Raw genomic sequence first — 16,712 nt, 5'->3', positions numbered from 1 at the left:
ATAAAGGTTTTATTGTGATTGATGAAGAAAGGACGTGTGTGTGACGTGAAAGTACAACATCTACAGCATTTAGGGTTCATCATTTTGGAGTTAACATTTTCTGTATTTATTACAAAAATACCATTTGCAGTGCAACCAGTGGTTTTACATTGACGGTTGCATCAGCAGCAGCTCTTTTGTGGTTTTTCCCATATTGTCTGTTTACTTTCTATTTTAGGAAACATATTCTGAGTGGTCCTCACCTTTAGAGGACACTGTAAACTGCAGTAAACGGTGTCATCTCCTGTAGCAAGAAACAACACTTCTTTGATGCATGGGAACACTGGGAGATAGCCGGGGATTAGACCAAAGTCTTCAAATGTCTTGTTTTGTCCGTCCAAAACCCAAAGGTTTTTAGTTTATATTTATATACGACAAAGAGAAGCAGCTAATTCTGCCATTTGAGAAGCAGTAATCTAATTGTGTAGGACTTTTCTCACTTCATTTTTATTTGGTTTGATTGATGATTGATGGAATGTTTTTGATTAATTGATTAACAGAATAGTTGCACATTATTCGATGTATTGATTGAGTTCTACTATGAACCATCAACATTGTCATGCTTATGCAACAGGCTTCAACAACCAATCAAAAGGGGAGAAATACCGCCTCACACTTGTATGCCTCCGCCAAACACTGAAGTTGCAATTTACATCCAGTTCCAAATTTGAAGAAATTCTCTCAAGGCGTTCACGAGAGTTGTGCGGACTGACCATGGCTGTTGCCGACGCGGAGGCATAAAAACATCCATAAAATGAAACAAACAACGTACCACGTAAAGATGTATAGAATGAAAACATTAGACAACACCTGGTTTAATAAGCAGGGACTACTATCATCTTGCCAAACCAGTTGTCCCATCTGCATCCAAAAAAGACTGGTCTCTACCTTCAAGCTGCCAACTGACAAGCTGTGCGACCAGATACAAGAGGTCCTTTAACTAAAGGCAGTAGGGTTGGAAACAGGAAACTCTCAGTGCTTCTTTGTCACTCATGCACTGATCAGAAGCACATCTGCCACAATCCCAGGGCCACATTTTGTGTCTTGGCACTATTTTGGGTACAAACATGCACAGAATGGCTCTGTGATAATGTGAGCAGCCACCTGGTGCTTTGGCAAAACATCCCAGAGAGTGGCGTAGTATTTAGAAGTATTAGTATTCAAACACATTTTGATGCTTAATATGAGCAATACTGTATCAGTATCTTTCTTTTTAAATCTTTCGAAAGACCCGGATACTGTTACTGCTACGGACCACATTGTTGACTGACTTGACAGACCATCACAAATATCACTCTAATTGCTTGTTTTGCTTCCATGTGAGTCTTGAGTAACCCTCGTGTACAGACTTTTAATGGAGAGCTACTTTTTAAAGACTCTTTGCTGGGAAACAGTAACAATCTCATGCAAGCTTCCAGATGGTCTAACAAGCCATTTAAGTCAAGGCATACTTAGACCTACATAAAACAGAACACAGGCTTCAATTTGACCATGGTTCTTTACAACAAGGTCATGACTAAAAGGCTCTTTTTATATTACTGTTTTGGGCAGTAACCTGAAGTCAAGGGGTGTTAACAAATGGAGGCTGAACTGCGGAGGTTGCAAACTCCCACTGTCCATTTCTCTAGCACAGGTTGTTGAACGTGAGGTGCAGAAGGAGCCACAGGTGGATATTCTTAAATAGAAGTACAACTGAAGATACATAAGAAAAGGGGAGGAAGAGGAAGAGGAAATGGCATGCAGTGAAGGGCTACGGGTCGGAATTAAACCCGGGCTGCTGCAATTAGTACATGGGCCGCTCGCTCTACCAGGTGAGCTACCAGGGTGCACCACACATTTCTACTTGGCTGTAGGGCAATAATAAAATGTTATAATTTCTTAAAAGGCACCCTGTGGAGTTTTGGACCACTAGAAGCAGTGTGGAACAATGTATTTATGAATGGCTTCCTGCTCTGTTAGTATGTCGTGCATGTCCATGAGATGCACATGTGCATGCACAGTGTCACGCTTTTCCATTGATCCTGATTGCTGGTAGTAACGTGCCAAGCAGTGTATAAAGAAGAAGATGTCTGCTAGCAAGCAAACATGAATGTAAGCGATGAAGGTTTAACATTTTTCCAAATATCTGCAAATGTTTTATGAGGAAGGACATGCATCCAACACGTTTATTAGGCCTCAAGGAGGCGTTTCGGTGAGCAAATCTGTGTTTGGTAACATACAAAGAAATTCCACGGCGTGCTTTTAACTTTCAGAAGAATCGTCTGGATGATCTTATCATGCTATCATTTTACAAAATCGTTTTGTCTGAATAAATATTCAAAAATTGTGATTTGAAAGTAACAAAAAGGAGGTCAATCAGTTGCATCATTTTCTTGTATGTGATTTTCATTTGATTTCCATATTTTGATATAAATTGATACTGGAGATGAGAAAGACACTGCTGCTGATGGATAGGCCAGCAGCTTGCGTGGCAGTTCCAACAGCAACAGTGTGTGGGTGGGTGAATGAGAGGCACATTGTAGAATAGAAATCACTGTATAAATGCAGTCCATTTACCAATTTGATCACATCCATCGCTCAGCCCTAATCAAGACCAAATAAGCACTCAATCACAGTTTTGACATAAATACGTTTATATGGCCTCCACATACCTAATTGTATTACAAATGTACTTCATATGATTTGTTTTTGTCCAGAGTGTTGTAACACAGCTGGAAACATTAATGTGGAGGCAGGTTTCAACTCGAGCAGAATCAGATTCTTTATTTTTTTTATATCAGAAACTATTACAGATACACATTTATACTCATTTCACCCTCTCCCTATACAACATCTTTGAATCACTACACTAGCTATCAGTATGAGTACACAGCAGTATTTAAGCTGTTGTAATTAGGAGGTATGGGACGCTCCATTGCAGCTCTGCATACAAACACCCTGATTGTGCCACTCTGTCCAGCACAGCAGCAGTGTATCTACTTAAGAGTAGAAGACAGAGGCTAACACAACTTTCAACCCACAAGCTTTTCAGATCCATGCTAATAGATATTTTACCTCAACACTCACTTTGAGCTTAAACCATCTCAGTGGGTGATTCCTCCCTGACTGAGCCTTGCCAAGGTCACTCCCTTTTAAGTCTACTCATCTACTCACAACACCCAGGGTCAAAAAGTGGAAAGTACAGGTAATCTACATGCAGGGTCTATGTTCTTGAATACGGTATTTAATCATTTGGCATTTTGTGAAGCATTCTTGATTTATTAGATTTTTCAATCTTTGTAAGCAAATTTACTTGGATGACTATGCGCAGCTGTTAGAACGATAAACAAGATAGAAAATGAACTTGTAGGTCATACAACCTCGAAAATTCATTTCAAATGTGTCTCTTTGGTTGTGTTGTGCATCTATTTGTTTCTCAAATCATTGTAAATACAGATATTTTAGCCTAGATTTCACAAGTTATTAAAGAGAAGAGATGATATAGATGATAAAGATAAGAGGAAATATTCTACATTGCTTTACCATTACTTGGTCCAACCCATCAATGTCATTAATGTAGGAGACCCGAGGAACTAATGACACGACTCTTAGTGAAAGGAAACATCGTGTTAGTTCAGGTACAGCGCTAAAGTCACACCTGAATTAACTGCTCCAACTTTCTCCTTATGTGCTTTTAGGTGTTGTTGAACTTAACTAAAGATTTAATGTTCGTTTATGTGTTTATTAAGGGTGAATCAGTTGAGATGCTCGGATTCTTTGAGAGCTCCTTCAAAGAGCCAAATCTAACTGTTATATAACTATTTTCTATGAATGGTCAATTCCTTGACGTGGGGGTCTCACTAGATCGTGCTTACATTTGAAAAATAAAGAAACAGTGTGTTGGATCTGACGGCATCCAGCGTTGCGATTGCAAATTGCAACCAACTAAAAGTCCAAAACCTATGTAGATATGAAGGGCTCATTCTAAGGTAACGAAAACACAATGATTCTTAGTTTAAGGTGATTATACACAATTAATCCATAGTTATGAATATATATATATATATATTTCTGCAAATAGATCCCCTAAATACTACACACTGGCCCTTTAACAACACCAAGAGAAGCTGACATTTCCAGAGGCATAGATGCACAATAACCAGTTACAATAATAAATGATTTAAATCAGACTCCTTACATTATCTGTGTGAAGATATACTGCAGCCTATGCGGCAGTCACTGCAACTAAATTCTTAAACTCTGCACCATGTGCATAAAACATCAGCTAGCCCTCAGGCTGCACTAACGACGTGCGTGTTACAAGTTCAGCTCAAGAGGAGAAACACCGACTGATCAACTTGGTGAGAATTAATTCATGAATATTAAAAGTCACTGGTTAAAATCTCTTGTCACTCAGCTTCAGAGAGCAGGAGGCTCCGGTGCTCAGAGTCAGGTGAGAGTTATTCCAGCGTGCTTGTCCGCTCTGATAAAGATTTGTTTTGCTTGGAGGTGCCTGGAGCAGAGTGAGTCAAGGTGTATCATAGCAGTCATACCACTCCTCTGCAAAGCTTCATCCAGAGATGCTGCAGCTCTGAACTGTAACTAGCAGTTAGCGGGAAGCTACTGTATATAACACTGGAGGTGCAAAGACTGTATGAGAGGTGTGACACGAGCATCAGCCTCCGCCTCAACAATGGAGCTGTTTTCAATGCTGGTATTTGTCATGTGAATAATGTGCTCCTCCCACTCCCGCATTATTATTGCCATGATAATAAACTATCAAAGTAATTAAAGCGAAACAATTCAATCTGCCCAGCCCACTGAATATCATACAGTAACATAGCATCAATGTAAAATGTGCACTAAAGACTGCAAGCGTTGTGATGGCAGCCGACATGGACGAGAATAAAGAAATTCTTAGTCGACTAACACTTATACAATTCTGTCAACAAATCAATTAGTTAATTTAATCCACAGATCTGTAAGAGAATCATGCAAAAGCACCACTTTACATATCGTGTTAACCAGCAATGTGCTCATAAATGTCTTGGAAAGAAGTCATTCTGCATGAACAAAAAGCGATTTAAGAAATCTTAGCAGAGTAAGACCAAAACGACCAATAAGTTGAATAATCGACTCAGAGGGGGGCAGCCCTGAAGGAAACCCTTCAAAGCTTAGATATGTTCCACAGACAGGCTGCATTACAATATATAGAGTGAGTTAGAATCTGAATGAGAGGTTTAGTGAAAGCTCCTAATGCCTTCCAGGCTCCTACATGAGCATGTCAAAGTGTGTTAGCCCTGAGAAAAGCCATGGGACTCCCATGACAGGACAATCCCACAACCTGGGGCTCCTCACCTGACAGCAGAGGGCAAACCTAACCACTTATGTTGAAGAGGACTCAGCACCACATTGGTTTTTATACAGAGAGCCACCTGTTTGAAGAAGACCAGACCAAAACATTTGATCTCATGTGACAGTGTTACCATGACCCTCATCAGTGTATGCTCCGATTTGTCCTATATTCTACTGTAACAGTAGAATATAGGGGATTTGTTTTCAGTTGCGTAATGTTTCTCACACACTTCTGTGAAGCTCAAGTTGTCTCGTAAACTTGCTGTCAGAAGATTCTGTGACACCATTTGGAGACGCTTTCCCCTCAGTTTCACTCTTTAGGATTTAACATGAAGAAGCAAAGATAACCACTTGGACATCTTTGGGCCTCTTTACCCTCAGCAGAAACACTGTAGAAGGATGAGTTGAAACAGGGTGAAGAACAAACGCTAGCCTAGCAACGTTAAGGCTACAAACAACCCATGACACAACATTAAAATGATTGTCAGCCCTTCTGAAAAGCAAAGTAACTTAAAGCGACTTCGATATATTCATAATAACAATGTATAAAAATGACGACGTGAAAACGATGTGACAAAGTGAACGCCGTCGCTCATAGTGAGCCTGCAGATGACTGATGTATAGTAGCTGTCTGTCATTTAGTCATTGCCTCATTAATATGCAAGAGACAAAGGAGCATCGAAGCAGCGTTGACATTCAGTTGTCACATGTGAGACTGAACACAACAACAAAAAAGGTAAAGCTGCACAACTCTCACTGCGGTGACACAGAATGAGCGACGTTACGGGAGCTCAGGTCAGCACGAGGCTGGGATAGTGAATGAGATGGACTGACTTTCACAAATATGAGCTGATGACGGACAGGATCATTCCCCCGGTTCACCGCTGTCTACTATTGATCCACAGCTGTTCACAGAAACAATTATCCCCCAGTATACATACATCAACAATGCATGCCAGGAGGATGTTGTTAAACACACGGACAGTACTGGGTCCTTCTGTGATCGCAATGTATGCCAGCCAGCGTGAACACTCACACTATGGGGAGAATGTACGAGGCATGCAGACAGCTCTGTTTGCATCCACCTTGCCACAGACAAGGAAGGGAGATTAACTGAACACCGGCTTGTAAATGAAGGAATATAAAAACAAAATTGATCTTAAAGTTTAACAGGTATTAAGATCCTTTAATAGGTCCCACCGAGTGTTTACCTAAAACTTTAGCGGCATTAGTTTAAGCCACCGCTGGCTGTGCAGGTAGCCGTCTCATATCTGCCAACACATTTGTCACCAACAGCAAGGAGTGCGAGAATTTCTTATCGTGTCAGAGCTGGATAAGATAGTCAGTATCTCATATCGTCTTAAGAGAAGAGAAGCAGGCTCCTTATGTATGAATGTTAAGCCCCCTGTGCTAGCCTTAACAAGACCGGGGACGTCGCCTCTGTAGAGGACGTGTGTGGGAAATGATGCAGAAAATGGCTTCTGTGATTTGTGGCTGAATTTTGACTGTCTCGTAGGTCCTCTTATACTCATTAATCCTGAGCATGTGTCGGCACGATATTCAAGCTGCAGTTAGAGGAGTGAGAGAATCAGTAGAAGTTAAATATTCCGTATTTCACCTGGACATATGGCGCTCTGTCTAACAAGGATGGGGAACTTCAAATGAGAGAGCACTAAAGTCAAATAATAACATGTCAATCATAAGGAATATGTTGTAATTCAATGGTTTTAAAAACATATTAAACTATAAAGAAGAGTCAGTTAATATGGGATGAGTGCAATCAACACATTGGTGTCAGTATTTTTCCATATTCATATTTTGGCCGTCACTAGGTGTCAGACAAATTTAAATACCCCAAAGCCAGAATCATGAGCCTGATCCTTGATGGTTGGATTAACACCATTTTACAGGCAGCTGCAACAATAACAGAGCAGCCTGGAGATGCCTGAGCCAGCTGTGCATGGGCACAAACACAGTCTTGTTATAATAAAGTGAATACTGAGATGTCCTGAGTCGTAAATGAATGATTAGCCAAAGGGAAAAACTGTCTGGTCACAAGGGGAATGGACACCTACAGCATGAAATAAGGTAACAATGAAATAACAAGTTTAAAAAGTCCGGATCTGTCACAGGAGAGAGTGCTTTAGTTTTGAAAGTAAAAGGCTTTATACTTTTTTCTTTTGAGCTGAAACGATAAATTAATAATCAGAAAGACACATTTTTCGAGGAAATATTTAATATTTTTCTGTTTTATATCAAAATATTTGGATTATATTCAAAAGAGAAATTAAAAGACATCCATTTAGGCTTTTGAAAAAGGTGAAGGATTATTGTAACTATGTTCTTGTGTCCATGATATTACTAAAAGTATTGGCAGTAAATCCAAAATTTGTATTTAGTTTCGTTCCTCTGTGCCAGACCAGCTACTTTAGGAAACTGCTGAGCCTTTTTATTAAATGAAACCTTTAAAGATTTACATTTTCAGCAGGCGCAAATGAGCTTGGAGAGGGTTAGGAAATCGTAAAGGTTTGAGAGACAATTGTTTGTTTTGATGGAATTTGTAGACAATTATCCTTTAAATGTGTAGTAAGTGTCGCACCTTTAGTGTGAGTGTTGCTCGCGTGTACGCAAGAAATGACAACATCCTGACTGATCGATAGAGAGATAGTAGAAGGAAGCAGAAAATGTATTCTATGTATCGTGAATCAGTTCACAACACTTTCCTCACTGTCCCAAAACGGCATGAATACAATATTTGAAACAAACATTCACAAGTTTTCTACCAACGGAGGATTCCTATCTGCTGTGGGATCATGGATGATGAATATGGAAATCACTGTCACAGTTCTAAGAGCTGCGCACTCATGCATACTGAATGAAAACACACTAAGTAACATAACCACACACACACACACACACACACACACACACACACACACACACACACACACACACACACACACACACACACACACACACACACACACACACACACACACACACACATTCTGCAACCTGCCTCACATGTGATCATTGGGAAACCATCTACCTGCTGATGGTATGATAACACAATTCTGTCTGTGCATGGGGTCTACACATGCATGGGTGTGCATGTTGTTGTATGCTGCTGCAGTACGGACCACAGCTTATTTATGGCAGTTAAATCTAATCCCACTCTACACAAAATCCCATCAAGCATGTTTATTTTCAGCTTTGACTCTTGTAGGTGTTCCTCCTCTTTTCAGCATGGCTGCTCATACTTTTGTCACATCTGATTTCTGCAAACACAGCAGCATATAGGCCATGGCCCACTGACTCTGAGCCAGATTTCTCATACACTGTAGTCACATGACAGTTTCCCAAAACTCCAGCAGCCCTGGCTGTTTGTCACTTCAGCATAGTGCTGCTCAGGAGAGTTTGAAGCATCCCATGGGAATATTGTTATTGGAGTGTGAATATTACACAGTCCTGATTTCATTGTACTCTTTCCTCTTGAAGTGTGCTCAGAGGAATATTAAAAACAATTGCATGCAGACTCCACTCTGTTAACATGAGCTATCTTATGCTAAAACTGTTGATGGAAATAATGCAGCATTCATACACGAACAGGTTACAGCTGTGTGTCCACTATGTATAACTTGTAATACAGCTCATTTTAATATGTTATACATACAGCAATAGCATGTACAATCCCCACACATGCAGGCCAAGCAGGCCGTTCAAAATCACCTGTCGGTGCAGGCTCTCAAATGACCACCGTGACAGTAAACATTGGAGCTAAAAACACATCGATCCTCATATCTGCACTGCACATGGATCAATCACACGCTGCACATAATGTGGAGGTGGGTGTGGACGAGCGGCATCACCAAATGGCATCATGTAGCAATGAACGCCGCCGTAATGACTTAAATGCACAAACAGGCCTGGAGTTAGGTTAAAGCACACCGATACTGTTGGCAGCAGCTGTGCCCTCTCGGAGGAAAGGGCGACAGGCTGGCATGTACCCGATTTCCTCCTGTTTTCACAGCAGCACTGGCTCATCGCTGGACTGGACTCGCAGCATAAATGTGTTGCACAGGAGCAGCGTCGTCAATGAAGCGATAATTGACAACATACACACACTAACACACGCTCACAGCGACACAATTGTGATCGGTAAGAGGGGAGTTAAGAATTGAAAGAAATGTGCGTCTCACTCACCTCGCAATCTTCTCCCCATTTTTTTTCCGCTTCAACCAAGGAACCGCTACAGCCTTCACTGACGTCACGCAGCCCCTCTCTGCAGCAGAGAGCAGCAGGCCTGCAGAGGACGACCAGGGAGGAGAGAGGAAGAGAGAGAGAGAGAGAGAGAGAGAGAGAGAGAGAGAGAGAGAGAGAGAGAGAGAGGGGGGGAGAGAGAGAGGGGGGGTGGGAGAAAATGCTTGAACAGATGCAAAAACATGAATCATAAAAAAAAACATCCCTCCCATCTTCTGCTAAAGGAGAGGATACTGTACCTGTGAAGATGTGGGTGTGGAAAGACAGACAGCATATCCCATTCATCAGCTCAGAATTGCAAGCTGTTAAAACAATTTGGTCCTGCCAGCTGCTGCTTTGTGAATCAATCTACATTAAGTAAGTAAGGGGTTGTGAAATATCATCCAAGTGTCATAGCTGTCAATCGTCCACGCAGAATGTTTCTCAGCCAGTCTCCGATCAAAAGGTGGACATGAGGAGTCATGCAATCTATGGACAATCAAGCTGTTTTTTGTTCCAAAAAGCTAAATGAAAGGAGGTAAAGAGGGTACATTTCACTCTTAGTGCTGTTTGATTGACTTTTTGAACAGGGATTGGACATTTTAAAATAAAACTGTGGCCACAGGTGATAATACTGTGGTGATTGCAGAGGATAAAACATAGTCTTAACAGTAGCACAAGAAGCATCTTCAAATCAACAAATTGATCCAGAAATGTCACTTACTATCTAACTAACATCACCAAACATTAGCCACAGGCTCCTACTCATAGCAGACAGCAAAACCCCTGAGTGCAGTGAAGTGATCAAAGGTATGTTTTATAGCTAGTGACTAAACTTTTAAGTTGTAAGAAGACACATCTGGTTATTTTATCCTTCAAATGTTACACAGTCTTGTTTTAATATGAGCACTTGCATAAATATAATGTAGTCCAATACAATACAAGTGAAGCGTAATGTTGTTTGTCATTCAAAATTAAATAATTAGTCAATTAGCCATCCATATAAATTAATCAACAGCTATTTGATCATCAGGTAATTTCTCCAATCTGAGGATTTGCTGCTGTTTTCTATTTAATACAAACCTTAATTACCAACTGGACAAAGTGTGCAACTGCCCCAGAGCCCCAAAAGCACTAATCTTCACTGTGGGTCGTTTTCTTATTACTTCCAGATTTGTTTGGGACTTAACACCACAATAGTCCTGTGATCCTGTGTCAGAATCTAGGTCTGCGACCTGCATTACTTCACATTGTACTTAGTTTATATATCACATGGTGCATTATAATAAAGTCGTCTTTCATCAAAAAAACACAAATGAACTGGGGTCAGGTAGTATTCCACTTTAGGAGTATCGGTTGATTTGTGTGTCAACTTGCAAAACTTGGAGCCAACAGTAGAACATGTTTAACTTGGACCCCCGAACAGGATAATCCAGTCATTTGTATTATTGTAAAGTGAATATCTTTCGGTTATGGACTGTTGGTCACTGGGCTCTGGAAAACTATGTCTAGCACTATTTTCTGCCATTTAATGGACTTATTAATGAATGAATCAAAAAGATAATGGTCAGGACAGTCGACAATGAAAATGATTGTTAGTTACATGTCAGAGAGGTCATGTCCTCAGTATTGTGTCCAGAAGAAGAATCTGCATCCTTCAATCAACTCATTGAACATAATGGGATTTTAAAGGCTGAACCAGGTTGTTGTTCTTTCTTAGATGGCCTTAGATAATCATTCCCTGAGATAACATGTGCAGAAAGCATATTTAGAAGTTAATTAATGTAGAAAATGTGGACAAAAGAATCATTTTGTGTGGTTAGTCAAACATTTCTCAGAATAGGTTGTGTTGCACTGAGGTTTTAACCTTAGTATATCTGAAATCCTTCTGTGGTTAGTGTTGGTGTTATAATTGGTGTGCCTAATTTGGGCTATGGACACGTTTAAGAACACTCTGGACCTTTGTATGCAGGGTGTTAGTTTGAGGGCTATAACTCTTGCAACTAATCACACATTAAGTTGTTATCTGGTGACAGAAAAGAGAAGAAAATAGAAGCAGGTCTGCTCCCAGAGCTTCATTCTCCAGCTGATGTTTTGGTCCCATGCGTAACGGCCCGGGGATGTTTTCTGTTCCAGTGATTTAAAGTAGCAGTGTATTTACAGAAACTAGCATTTGCCTTTTTTATCCACTTATAGTATATCACTTTAAGTGTAATTCCTGTGCTACTAGGAAATTATGCAGATTTAATCCTGCAGGCCTTGGTGTCGCTAAAGGGACTTTTATGATTACATTTATGATTAAGCATGTAAAGCAACCAACCTTCCGGTCAACAAAACATTATCATAGGGTATGTATTGTGCCTGCAGGAGAACTGAGTTGTCATCGCAATGATTTAAATAGGTATGATCCAACCAAGAACATTCTGATACGATGAAACAGCATGCTACATACAACAGTGAAAGCAATGCTTTTTATAGGTTGAGAAACCCTAAATCTCATGTAATCTGAGTCTCTTTTGTCAGATTGGGCTCCTGTTATTAAACACATCATCACGTATGTGATGTTAATTGCTCCACTCTCGTGACCTCATGCGGTATTTGGATGAGAATATCTTATTTGAGGAGTAGATCAGGGACAGGAATGTGAATATTTGCAACACTTTCTAAAAATATCTTACCAAAAGCATGTATGGTAACATTTCAGCTTTAACGAGATAAAGCTGTAGACCTTAGAGTGATTGAACAGTAAGAATGTACACAATCAGAATGTGTGCGTGTGTGTGTGTGTGTGTGTGTATGTGTGTGTGTGTCTGTGTCTGTGTCTGTGTGTGTGTGTGTGTGTGTGTGTGTGTGTGTGTGTGTGTGTCTGTGTGTGTGTGTGTGTGTGTGTGAGAGAGAGAGTGAGTGAGTGAGTCACTCACGCCCTATAATAAGGTAAGTGATTAAGTAAGAGAGTGTGTGTGTGTGTGAGAGAGAGAGAGAGGAGAGAGAGAGAGAGAGAGAGAGAGAGAGAGAGAGAGTGAGAGAGAGAGAGAGGGGGGGCAGAGAGAGAGAGAGAGAGAGAGAGAGAGAGAGAGAGAGAGGGGGAGAGAGAGATAGAGGAGAGGGAGAGAGAGAGAGAGAGAGGGGGGGGTGCAAGAGAGAGAGAGAGAGAGAGAGAGAGAGGAGAGAGAGAGAGGAGAGAGAGAGAGAGAGAGAGAGTTGCATTATTCCCAGAAATCCCATTTAGGAGCTCAGGCACCACTTACTGGTCAAAGACAAGAAGTACAGCATGTACAGGCTGCCATTTAAAAAAACTGTGATTGTACATTTCCGAATTTAACAACTAAAATATATCAGTTAACACTTCCCACATTGTCTCCATAATGTTCTTGGTGTATGTGAAGTGGTGAAAGTGCAGCATATATCATACATTTTACTGTGCAAACCTCATCTCCCTCTGCTGAGGGAAATCCAATGTATTTAGGATTAAGTACTGGCTTTGAAACACACGACTGTTTGTTAAAAAACTCTCCTTTTAGATTCAGTAAGTAAACTGAACAAATGCAAAGCTATCATCAGTCATGTCATGAGCAGCTGGTTGCATCACTACCACTACAACACATGACAGAATTACAGTTTTCAACATAAAGTACCACAAACACCATGAAGTACAGGTTATCATCTGTAACAATAAGCAATAACCCGTTATGTTACGGTGTTCTAGGCCAAATGAAATAACTTTGTTCTCCTTATTCCGCAGTGATTTCTATAATGACTAATCCCTGGCTTCATTTTGTAATTGCAATTAAAAAGTCTAACCCTTTTTGTCTTTAGTGCACAAAAACATTAAGGTGTCAAACGTAATTCATCACACTCCTGCACCTGACAAATTATTCAGGCCAAATCTCAACGTTTCCTTCTCTAATTTTCTGAGTGAAACTTGCAGAAGAACAAAGATACAGTGTGTGCTTTACGGAGTATTCACTTTAAAGCTGTTCTGACTGTGGTAAATGCAGTACTGCCGTCATGCAGTTGGAAGCATGCTGATGTTATAGAGAGGGAATGTTTTTGCTCTAAAAAATATTCTTTTTTTCATACACAAATTGTGTCGTTGCTGTAGATTTAAATCCTCAGTCACGTGCAGCATATGTAAGTAATAGATGCAGAAAGTCCTATTCATGTGTGTGAATAACCAAGGCATTTTTCAGTCTAAATTATAATCTTCCTAACTAATGTCAGGATGGTGGGGGGGGGGGATCCCATGCAAGAACAATACTGCACATAGTAATATTCATTTTAATATCATTCCATTAACAATAATTAAGCATTCATGGTTTGTTAAACAGCGCTTTGCTTCTTTATTACACCTGCTGTTATCAAACCAATATCTGATTACACCATTAACCCATTCAGATGTGTTTTTTTTAGCTTTTTATTTTATTTTTGGTGGATTTATTCCACCTTTTGTCTGGCTTTACACAATCTCTGAGCTGTTCCATAATCACTGTATAGCAAAGGAGCCAGACCTACGCAATCTAATGAGGTGTAGAGTGATACCATGACTAAATAAAGATTATGGTTTCTGATGACAAAATTACCTTTTATATTGTTAATATGAAATGTAAATGTAGAACGCAGGTTATGATCAAGCCTACTCTGGTGACATGAAGAGGACTCTCCATAGATGCTAAGTGACGAGAATGCAGCCGTATAAGTGGTGCTTTTCATATATGCCATTAATATTTAAATCAACTATAAACGATAAAACAATCACAGGTTTGTCTTTCTATTTAAGATAAGTACACTGTCTGCTATATCCTTGTCATTTTCCTGCACAGTTAACAGCTGACACCTTCAGGCTGTTTCTAAAAAAATATATATAACCCCTTTTATAATTAAAATAATAAATAAAGTAAAAAAAAAAAAAAAACCTGTTACATCAATCTCTACCCCTCTACGCCCTCTTACATTCCGTTCTCATCCAGTCATGACAGGGAAAGACTGACACACAAAAGCTTAAAAACTCTCTCCCGCAGGAGATTTTGATAGGATGAATATGCTGCTAGGCCGTTTTTTCATTCTCACGTCAAAAACCGTGGCAAATTTAGACCGAACACCTTTATCCATCCCTCCTTATTCATATTTATGAGAAGTGACTGACAAACTCATTGTCGGATAATTACAGTGTGGTGAACCTTCATTGTTTTTAGATTGGTAGAGACTGAGACATGCTGTGCTTTGGCTTGCTGCACTAATGCAAACCTCTTCCATGTAGATATTATTAGTCACTGTTTGCTTAGCAACCACAACACATGTCTGACATTTTTGTACAATGAAAACGAGTATTTTATTTAGGCTGCAGGGAATTATTTTTTTAAGGGTGAATAGGAGAAGTAGACTGAAAGGACACAGGAAAAGTCTATTATTATTATTATTATTATTATTATTATTATTATTATTATTATTATTATTATTATGCTCAACATTGCGTATGTTGACGTAATTTAACATTTGTGTTTTTAGGTGATGTCAACATCAAATGTGAAATCAATGGAGGGGACAAACATGTTGACGCAACTGTGGTGACCCGCCCCCCCCCCCCCCCCCCCCCCAAGGGAGTTATTATTATATTCTCAAAATAAATTAGCCTGTGTTTCTGACCTTAAGATTAATGTGATTCAATAGGTCATGTAAGTCTAAATAACCCAGCCTTAAAGCCATCATGAGCCACGGCTGTATGATGGAGCAACAACAGTTATGTTAACCAAAAAAAGAGAGAAAGCAGTTAAAGCTTTGAACAGCAGGGGGCACCAGTAATATGCAAGGATTAACTGATGAACATTATAACAGTTACTGAAATAAATATTACAGTACTTTTAAAAAACATCAGAAAAAGATCAAATCAAACATTAGAAACGTCAAAAAATGTGCAGACATTGTGTCTGGACCTTTTTGTCAGCCTATATTTTCCTTATTTCTAAAAATCAGACATACATAACGCTCAGAAACGATTAGCTGCACAGTGTAATATGTATATTGTATCGGACTGCCATCAGATCTTCTGTAAACATTGAAGAGAAAATGCACAAAGCTATACACTTACTGATCAGAGACCTCTTGCTACATCAGTAAGTCAAATGAGCTTTTGCATGCTGAGTAACACAATAGAACAACATACAAGCCTGTGGGAGCTCAGCCAATATCAATATATCACCTCAAGTGTCAATTATACTCATTAAAGGTCTAAAATGTGATGAAATTGCAGGCCAACAGCTCGGAAATCATTATCATGTTCACTGCACAACATGCAACTGAACTGTAAGTGTACAGTTTCTCATCAAGCAGTCCAGCTATGAAAATGAGCGTGTGCAGACACTGTGGAGTGTGAAGCCAAATAAATAAATATAAAACATTTGGAAATCACTTGAAGAACTAGTCAAACAGCTCTGCTATTACTTACAACTGTAAGTACTGTAAACACAGAGCTAAACAAATGTATCAGTATTCTGCAGAAATGTAACAACGCCAGCTACTGAGGAATTATTACCTAATGTCTCCATTGATACAAATGTATAGTTAAAAACCTTGACATGGTGTAGTTTTCCATTAACAGCCATATAGTCTCTACAGTGTTGCAGACAGTGCAAGCTTTAATATTCACAAAAATATCAAAAATAGAATTAGATGGGTTTTTTTGCATGTGCTCTGTGATTTATTGCACAGTGTAGGAAAGAAAATGCACATGGATACACTTAAATGCATATAAAAAGTGCAATAATTGTCATTTTATACATACTTAGATTTCTGCAGGATATCCAACAACATTACACATGTAACCGAATACATTTAAAACTGTTTTTGTGTAAACTGCCACATTATTGTCATTTTAATCAGTGTTATTTACAGCAGTGATATGTATGAGTACATTAATTTAGAAAATAAAGATATAATGATGGCGTTTGTGTTGCTGGCAGCTCAGTGTATGTGGAGTAATTGTTGAAATGATTTCTGAATGGAAACTGATCTAGCTGCCTGCAAACGCATTAATGTCCAAATATAGTAATACACAGGCCTTATGGCAAAACCCCGTGTATCACAATGACAACGATTATCCAGAT

At 39.5% G+C, this 16,712-nt stretch overlaps 1 protein-coding gene across 2 annotated transcripts in view; it reads right to left on the bottom strand.

Annotated features, from left to right (window-relative positions):
* Nucleotides 1–9,689, bottom strand: part of fbxo41 (F-box protein 41) — a 51,380-nt gene extending 41,691 nt beyond the window's left edge. For both annotated transcript variants that reach the window (XM_029433063.1, XM_029433072.1), the window contains exon 1: nucleotides 9,577–9,689. The gene's annotated coding sequence lies outside the window, so the exon portion shown is untranslated. The remainder of the gene's footprint in view (nucleotides 1–9,576) is intronic.
* Between the last annotated feature and the right edge of the window lie 7,023 nt (nucleotides 9,690–16,712).

This window comes from Cottoperca gobio, chromosome 1 (genome assembly GCF_900634415.1).
Source record: "Cottoperca gobio chromosome 1, fCotGob3.1, whole genome shotgun sequence".
Taxonomy (NCBI): domain Eukaryota; kingdom Metazoa; phylum Chordata; class Actinopteri; order Perciformes; family Bovichtidae; genus Cottoperca; species Cottoperca gobio.
This window is presented reverse-complemented; position numbering and strand designations above follow the sequence as displayed.